Source organism: Callospermophilus lateralis, chromosome 1, assembly GCF_048772815.1.
Source record: "Callospermophilus lateralis isolate mCalLat2 chromosome 1, mCalLat2.hap1, whole genome shotgun sequence".
Classification (NCBI taxonomy): domain Eukaryota; kingdom Metazoa; phylum Chordata; class Mammalia; order Rodentia; family Sciuridae; genus Callospermophilus; species Callospermophilus lateralis.
In genome coordinates, this window is record NC_135305.1 from 144,505,615 (window position 1) to 144,515,067 (window position 9,453).

The 9,453-nt window shown below is 42.1% G+C and overlaps 2 pseudogenes; one reads left to right on the forward strand and one right to left on the reverse strand.

Moving 5' to 3' along the window:
* The first annotated feature begins 843 nt into the window (after window positions 1-843).
* LOC143642046 (KH domain-containing RNA-binding protein QKI pseudogene) lies at window positions 844-2,460 on the forward strand (annotated as a pseudogene).
* A 5,354-nt stretch (window positions 2,461-7,814) lies between these two features.
* Window positions 7,815-8,938, reverse strand: LOC143637887 (hydroxymethylglutaryl-CoA lyase, mitochondrial pseudogene; annotated as a pseudogene).
* Between the last annotated feature and the right edge of the window lie 515 nt (window positions 8,939-9,453).

Consider the following 9,453-nt stretch of genomic DNA (forward strand, 5'->3'; position numbering starts at 1 on the left):
ATTACATAAGAATATAAATTATATCATAAATAAGTGTTCATCCAATCTTTGTGGAAATGATACTTCTTTGTTATAGTCAGTTATATAACATTATTAAAATAATTATGCATTCATTTTTAATTTTAATGTGGTTAGGAGACTTTGCATAATCAGCTTTCCCTGTATTACTATTAGACATTGTTGGACTGGAGCCCTCAGGTAGCAGTAGTCTCACACTCACCTTGTACCCAAAGCTACATCTCCTCCCATGGGACACACATTGGACTCCTGGGATAGTGTCTGGTACTGGAAAGTTGGAAACATGGGGCCTTTACCATGTGCCCATGCAGAGTACTGGGAGGGAGCCCTGCTCTTGTTCCTTCCCAGATGCAAATTATCCACGATGCTGAGCCTCCTTGACCTTCTGACTGGCAAATCACACAGTTATGGCCTCATGTTCAAGTGATGACTGATGTTGTTTTGTACCTACCAGCAACAGGCTTTGCACCATGAGCTGTTCTTCAAAAGGGTGCATAATTCTCTACAGCAGGTGACATGACCCTCTATTAGCACATATCTAGGGAATAAGATTGTCCATAGAGCTGGGGACCAGAACCACTGTGGCATATGTCACTGTGTCTTCTCTCACTGGAATACATACACATTCGTCGACTTTCACTGTAGCTTATATACAAGCCTCCATGGGCCTCAGCTCTATGCCCAGAGCAAAAGCCAGAGCAGAGAGGTACACTGCATCCTCAACAGACAGTTCCCAGGGCTACCCCCATCCATTCCTCCTCTCTGGCACTGGTGCCAAGGCATAGGGTAATGTGATCTGTGGAGCCTGGAATATGGTCAGGGGAAATGGTAATCCCAGATAACCTGATGCAGTTAGTGAAGGACAAGAAGCTCTTGAGTATTCTATCAAAATTCTGAGGGATCTTCAATCAACTCCAGTGGCTGCCAAAGGAAGGAATTAGCAGAGTACATTAAGTCATGCACATACATTAAATGGCAGTACAAAAAAGAAAAGGTGTGCCAAATTGCCTGATTATGTGGGGACTATTGTTCAGTTATGAGAGAAACAAAAAGTGCTGTAAGAGAATATTCTGATTTTTGTGAATCCAAAATGGTGTGACCACTTTGGAAACCAAACTGGAGATTGCTTAAAAAAATTTTAATAGAATAACCATTTGACCCAGCCTTCCCACTGTTAGGTGTATATGCCAAAGACTAAAAATCACACCATAATTATGCAGTGACATCAGTGTTCATAGCAGCTGAATTCACAGTAGCTAAACCATAGAAACAATCTAGATGCCCTTCAACATTTGAATGTATAAACAAATTGTGGTACATATGCAAATTGGAATATTACTCAGCCTTAAAGTAGAATGAAATTATAGTATTGACAGGTAAGTGCACAGAGTTGGAGAATATCATGGAGCAAAATAAGTCAATCCCCAAAAGCCAAAGGCCAAACATATTCTCTGATAAGTGGATCATGTCCATAATATTCCGGGGGAGAGTCAAGGGAAGAATGACAAATTTTGGATTGAGCAGAGGAGAGGATGTCAAGGGGACGGTGTGTGAGGGCGAGATGGTGGAATGAGAAAGATATTACTACCATTTGTATGGTATGATTTAATGAATGGAGTGACTTTGCATCATGTAAAACCAGATAAATGAAAAGCTGTGCTCTATTTGTGTAAAAACTTCAAAAAAAAATAAATATCTAGATTTTCATTTTCTTGGTAGTACCTTTGGCCCCAGAGGATTTACAGCTAAAGAGCTTGAGGCAGAAACTGGAGGTAAAACCATGGCCTGAGGCAAAGGCTCAATGAAAGGTAAAGAGAAGGAGGAGCCAAATAGAGCAAACTGAATTGGGAGCATATACATTAAGATTCAGATGTACTAATTACTGTGGAAGGTGCTCAGAATAGAGCAAAGAAAAATATAGATGGCTTTTGAAGAATTGAGGCAAATACTGGTACCTGCAGCAGAAAGGGAAAAATGTTCAAACTGAGTTAAAATTATAGAACATTTATTTTATCCATCCTTAATAAAATTTTGAGAACAAGGTACATCCATGATGTGTCACTGTATTGGGCAAACTTAAGAAGATGCAGCTGATGAAGCTTCTGATTCTGAATGACACCTGCAGAGGTGCCAACATTAAATCATCTGCCTTTGCCTTTTCTCTTGTTGCAACAGCCCAGGCTGCTCCTAGGATCATACCTGGGGATGCACATTTTCTTTCACCAGTGACATGAGTACTCGTCTCCAGCTGACCCTACCATAATACCTTTGATCAGACTAATACAGACCTCTGTCCTGCCAAAAGGAACTCCTCACAATACTGCTGCAATTGTCCCTCCAGGGCCAGAGGCTGGGTTGATCTACACACCCTGCAAAATACCTTACATGTTAGCACCAGCCACTTCAGTTCTTGAGTACCCTATTGAACCCAATGGTGTGTGAGGTGCAGTGGCTACTAAAGTTCGAAGGCACAATATGTGTCTCCATCCTTTCCAAAAAATTGTGAATGAAGGTGGAGATGACACTGGCAACTAACCTATGAACTTCTGATCTCTGAACTCTTTGCCCAGTAGTGACCTGACCATGCCTGCCTGCTGATCACTTAAATGGTTATTGCTTTTGTTTGCCTGTGGTCAGTGCAGCAGGCTGAGGGACTTGTCTGTTCATTTATCGTACAATCTAAGGAAATAAAAGATAAATAAAATGTTGTCTTCCAGCTCAGTTTTTTGTCCCTCAACTCCATCCCTGTGTGGATGAAAGGGGTTCTAGAACCTGCACTGAATAGTAGTAAAATATTAGGTCCCAAATCATCCCACAGCACTGATCATCTTTCAATGTCTCACCCCAAGATTAAATTACATTTTCATTTAATGTGCCACTGCTCTGTGTTACACATGCTGTTGTCTTGATTTATTTATAATACATGTTGTGCCAATATGATTTTAGTTTTGTTGTGTTGGTTGAATAACTTGCAATACTCAAACACTTGAGGTGACAGTAAAAAAATGACACTAAAATTTCTTTCAGCTTCATTTAAAATATACTTAACCTGAATATTTTGTATGTTTAAATCAAAGGTTTTTTATGGGGAAAAGTAAATTTATGAAATAGTAGATGAGTAATATATATGAGTAATGTTGGCTCTGAACAAATTTTGAAAACTTAGTTGACAAAATATTGGATCAATGGAATAGAAGCATGAAATTTGAAATCTGAGTGCCTTGGTTCTCAGTATTACCATTTTTTTCTTACATATTTTTTTAATTATCAATGGACCTTTATTGTATTTATTTATATGTGTTGCTGAGAATCGAACCCAGGGCCTCACATAGGCTAGGCGAGTGCTCTATCATTGAGCTACATCCCCAGCCCATCATTCTTTTTTAAAAAACATTTTTAGTTGAAGATGGACACAATGCCTTTATATTATTTATTATATGTGGTACTTAGGATCAAAACCAAGGCCTCACATGTATGAGGTAAGTACTCTACTACGTAGCCACAAAACCAGTCCTTGTATTATCATTCTTTATTGAATTTATTTCTTATTAAAATATATAGTTTTAAGACATAGTTTTTACAGTATTATGTAATTTTGTCATGTTTAGATTGGAGTGATGCTTATATGTTACAATAGTGCAGACATTATATTTTGTCTAGAATTTATTATATACACCAACCAACCTATTTCCAATGAGAAACATGTCAGTTAATGTATTTAATGCCACTGGTACAAGTTCATAATGTTTGTTTCCAACTTGTTTTATATGTATGTGATATATTATGAAAAAATTCTTCTTGATTGAGAAAAGGATACAAACTGTAAAACCACAATTTTCATAAATGAAAATTGCCAATTGTTTCCCAGCCTTTTCTTATATGAGATTTAGTTGCTAAGGAATGGATCAATTAATTAAAGACTTATGAAATTTAGTTGGGATTTTACTTAGCTTGCAATTTAATTATTTATTTCTTTATTGTAACTATTCACCCACATCATTAATTTAGAGAATGTTATAATACCAACCACAAAAACAACCTAAAAAGCAAACTGAGGGGTATGGGAGGAGAGGACTGATGGTGATGGGGGTCACCAGAGTAACTGCTTTTGTAATTCATTGAGATCTACCTCAGGAACATCTACCTCTGTTTAGTGTGTTTTATTTAACAGAATGAATTTAAAAAGCAACTCTTACCAAGGAAATATAATTTTATATAAAAATTTAACAAGTACTAATATTAAAATTATTAAACAAAGAACACATAAATCTGTAAATTCTACACATAATAGACTGTTATGTCTTTGGAACCATAAAAACAGCTCCTTGCCCAAGTCTTGCTGGCTAATTCCAGGTGCTGTGCACTGCAGGTATCATCTCTCCTGTGTCCCGAGGCCAAAATCACTTCTGTCCCAGGTGATTTACGGAGTCTATAACACAGAATCATGTAAAAAAAGGTCACTTGGGATGAGTTGCTGGCCACAAAGAGTGTCCAGGACCACAATTGTTCTCAGGAAATGCAAGATGAATTTGGGCCCTGATCTCTCCTGGGGTCTGGGCAGGGGGCACTGAGGCTGGTATGCTGCCCTCAGCTGAGGGTGTTGTCTGTGGGAAGAGTGTCTATGAATGTCCTCAGCAGCAAATTCTCATAGACATTCACCTGCAGAACCTTCTGAGGCTGCTTCCCTAGAGAGTGAACATGAGGCAATGGGAAGGGTTCTCTAGGACATTTGGGTGTAAAGGCTGAGTAGCACACATCTGGGACCTGAGGAGCAGCATCTGTGATGACACAGGGTGGAGCAAGGACCCTGGCTCCTCCAGCCCTACCCTCTGTAGCTCCATCCTAAGACAGCTTCTTGCACTGATTTTAACCAAATTATACCTCCTCTTGCATGGCCATGGTCACATGTAACTGGGGCCACTTCAGTGCTCTATTTCTTCTGATGGATTGCATAAAGTGCAACAAAGAAACTTAAGGAAGCAATGGAGAATATGTGATTTTGACCTCTCCTCTCCCTCACGTTTTTTCCACACGCAAATTTCCTCTTCCTAAACTGCTTTATCACTTTTGCTGCATTGAGCCCACATTTTAAACCAGGAGAGGGCCCCTGGAAACAATTCATGTTATGGGAACCACTTTTCAATTGTGTAATCTTGACCTAGGAAAGGAAGGGTAAATTCATGCATGCTCAAAGCCAGCAAAGGCAGGAGAACCCAGGTATTCAGTGGTCGCTGGAACAGAGCCAGATTGTTTATGTCTCATGCATCAAGCAACAACTCAATATTTCTGAAGCCTTCTACAACTCAAGCTCACTACATGGCCATGCAGTTTTGCTCAGCATGATTCTGTTGTGTGGCCTGTGGTCAAAACCAAGGCAAGACTAAGAATGTTAGTGCAGAGAGATTTTCTAACAGACATTGAAGGTCCAAGAACTTCAAAGATCTGGATGAGGAAAGCACATTTAGAAAAGTCATAAATGTGGGAAAGATAAAAATGGAAAAGCTACAGAGTCTCTACATAAGAAATGATAAATAAGAGAAACCAAGAGGAACAATTACGTACAGATTACTGGTCCTTTTCTCCTCCTCCTCCTTCTCCTTCTCCTCCTCCTCCTCCTCCTTCTCCTTCTCCTCCTCCTCATCCTTCTCCTCCTCCTCCTCCTCCTTCTCCTTCTCCTTCTCCTCCTCCTCTTCCTCCTTCTCCTTCTCCTCCTCCTCCTCCTCCTTGTCCTCCTCCTCTGCATCAGTTTCTACGTCTTCCCTATGGACCATGGCCTTGATGGTGATGATGTGGCCTTAGAAAAAGGAAAGGCAGAGTTAAAGTCAAGGTGGGAACTTGTGTTGCTCCTACTCCTGGTGTCCTAGAGCCAAAGACAAAGCTCTCCATTCTTCCTCTTGTCTGCACTTCTGTCTCCTGGCCTCCATCACCTCACTTCTGCAATGAGAAACAGATCTAGGATACCAAGAGCTCTTTACCAGTTCACATTCTGCCACTGTACTCAGTAGGGATGTCTGTGTCATCCTGTTCCTCCATGAGGCAGTCACAGTCTCCCTGATTTTCCAGAGTTAGGCCTCTTGAATACAAGAACATTCAGATGTTCCTCCTAGTAACAGGGCTTGGCAATTAGATGAAGACTGGAGGTTAGAAACATGCTCAAGGAGGAACTTCTCCCCACTCTTTTATAGGAGAACACAGTGTCCTGTCAAGGGAGCACTGAAACAATGTTCTTTAAGTTGCTCACATTTGGGAGTTTATTTTAAACCAGGAGTAGACAAAACACAGAAGAGAACATGCAGAGGAAAATTGTGACTTCTTACACACTGCTTAGCACTAGTCAGAGCTTTGATTATAGGTTCATAATGTGACTCTTGGAAAGTTTGTTCCACTAGGTTCCTTCCATTGTAAGTCATACCTAAAGTGCAGATCTCAGTTCTTTCATGCACAATGCCAAAAAAATAGCCAACAATGACAACCAAGCTACTTGATAGTAGAGGCAAATTCAGGACAGATTAGTACTTGCATGGAAGATTGTATTTAACTGGGAAAGCAAAAAAAAAAATGAACAGAATGCTCAAAATCACTAGGTCTACTAACTCTTATTTTTATAAAAGCAATAAATATTTCTGTTCATTGTTATCATGGCAATTACTCATTTCCCACATGAGCAGGTGAAGTCAACTCCTAGAAGGAAACCTTTCAAATTTTGCCAGTCCTCTAGGGCTGTTCCTACCTGCAGGCTCTTCCTCATCACTGCTTGAACCATAATCTTTGCTCCATGTCCAACCTTTAGAGACACAAATATCAGAAATAGCATTACTTAAGGTTGTCTCATGTATTCTTTGTCACAATTAAGCTCATGATGGATAGTTGCTAGGGTTGGATGTTGTTTGTCCCACACAGGATTGTGTGATTGAGGCTTGGCCCTCAGTACAGCCATAATGAGAGTTGTGAAACCTATATGAGGAAGGGTCTGCTTGGAGGTGATGAGGTCTTTTGAGGGTATGAGACTCAGAATTAAGAACATAGATTTCTCAAACCTTATTAGATCCTGGTTATATAAGAAGAGCAAATGAATCATCTGATCCCTGCTGGCTTCCTGTTTCTGCATGTGATGTTTCCCTCTTGCACCTGCATCCATGCTGACATCACCAGTCATGCAATACAGCTAAGAGGGCATTAACTAAAGCCAAGTGTTTGCCAGTGCCATGCTCTTGTATCTCTAGAATTGTAAGCTAAACACACCTGTATAAATTATTCAGTCTCAAGCGTTTCCTTACTAGCAAGAAAAACATAGTCATACTAATATTAATAGTCAGGATCACCCTGATCTCTGTTCTGGATTCTCAGACCCTCTCTGAGCTTTGAGGAGTCAGAGGTCTCAAACAGGATGCTGCAAACAATTGCAAGACTTTCAGTTTGAGAGTGGAACTGAAACGTCAAATTTTTTTTTATTGGAAAATTAAACCTTTAATTACATAACCTCTTTTCAAAAATCACATTCAGAGTGGAGATTTTCCAGGGATGATGGAGTCAGCAGATGGCCACCACAGAAGCTCGGCCCTCATTTCTCTGCAAAAGTCCTCTGCCAGCCTTGAGAAAATTCCCCACCCCTTGCTTTAAGAAGGCAGAAAGCAGTGGCCTGGAGGCCAGGCTGGATGGAGCATGTGGTTAGACAGCTGGCAACTGCACCCAGAATGAGACCCACTGCGCCCAGAATGAGACCAACTGTGCCCAGAATGAGACTTACGATCATCCCAAGTAGGTTCCCAAGTGACCTCAGGCACTTGACTTCTGGGCCATGGGGTCCACAGTGAAGGGAACTGTTCATTCCCAAGGCCACTCACTCCTACTTAGGTCTGGCAGGGAGGGCTGAGGCCAAGCAAGTCCCCTGGCCCTCACTTCCCTTCTGCCAGGGACCTATGTGCAGAGCTGGCTGGGAGGCCCTGCTCCTTTAATTTCATTCTCTTGTTCATTTCCCACTCAGGAATCATCCATGCCTGCTCCTACTCCCATACAGTTCCCGGGCCTCAGATGGCCCAAGGGCTCAGAGTTTACAGCTAGCCTGTGCCACTTTGGAACTGGTTTTTCTGTTCAGGACTTGACAGATAAAGTCTCCAGCTTCCAGGAGCTTCTGAAGGTTCACACCCGTGTGAATGCCCAAGCCAGTTAGCATGTAGACCAGGTCCTCAGTGGTCAAGTTCCCTGATGCCCCCTGTGCATAGGGACAGCCTCCAAGTCCTGCCACAGAAGAGTCCACGACACTCACACCCATCTGCAGGGCCATCAAGGTGTTGGCCAGGGCCTGGCCGTAGGTGTCATGGCAGTGGACAGCCAGGGCAGCCACAGGTACCTCGTGCATGACAGCAGACAGCATGTCTTTCATGATCCCTGGGGTGCCCACGCCGATTGTGTCCCCCAGGGAGATCTCGTAGCAGCCCATTGAGTACAACTTCTTGGCAACCTCAGCTACTTTAGCCGGGGGGATCTTCCCTTCATAGGGGCATCCAAGCACACAGGAGACGTACCCCCGCACTGGAATATTGGTGGCCTGAGCTGCCTTCAAGATCACGTCCATGCGCTGGAAGCTCTCGTCTATGGAGCAGTTGATGTTCTTCCTGGTGAAGAGCTCTGAGGCGGCCCCAAAGACGCTCACTTCCTTGGCGCCTGCAGCCACCGCTGCCTCGAAGCCTTTCAAATTTGGGGTCAGGACTGGGTAGTTGATGCCAGGAAACTTCTGAATTCCCTTCAAGACTTCAGTGTGGTCAGCCATCTGGGGAACCCACTTGGGAGACACAAAACTGGTGGCTTCTACGACAGGGAGTCCTGCTTCCGAGAGCATGTCTATCAGCTTGATTTTCACTGGAGTAGGAACGATATTCTTTTCATTTTGCAGTCCATCTCGGGGACCAACTTCCACAAATTTTAACTACTTCCTCCATTGGCACATTATCACTCTCTCCTTGAAATAGATCAAGCTGACATGCAAACCGTGATGCTAACATTTTCAGGAAAATAAACTCACAGAACATACACTGTGCCATCATCAGAGCAGCTTCCCACAAGAGAATGGAAATGTCCTCTCCTGTCTGCACATGGGTCTACTGGCCACTTAAAATGTGGAACTGGGATGAGAATTTGAAAGTTTTATATTAAAATTTAAATAAAATTAAAAATACACAGCATATCCATATAGTGATTGTTATTTGGCATGGCCAAGACCTGGAGTTCAAAGATGAAGCAGGCATGAATTTCCTTCCCCTGGGTTTCCTTGAACAGTAGTTTGCTAGCATAACCTCACTCCTCATTCGTAAGTAGACTATAGACTCATGCAAAAGGGCCAGGAACTCTCTGAGGGACTGAGTGCTCTACATCAACAATGTCAACATTAAGATCTAGATGGCTCCCCACCAGGTCAGGCACATCATACCTAGAGCT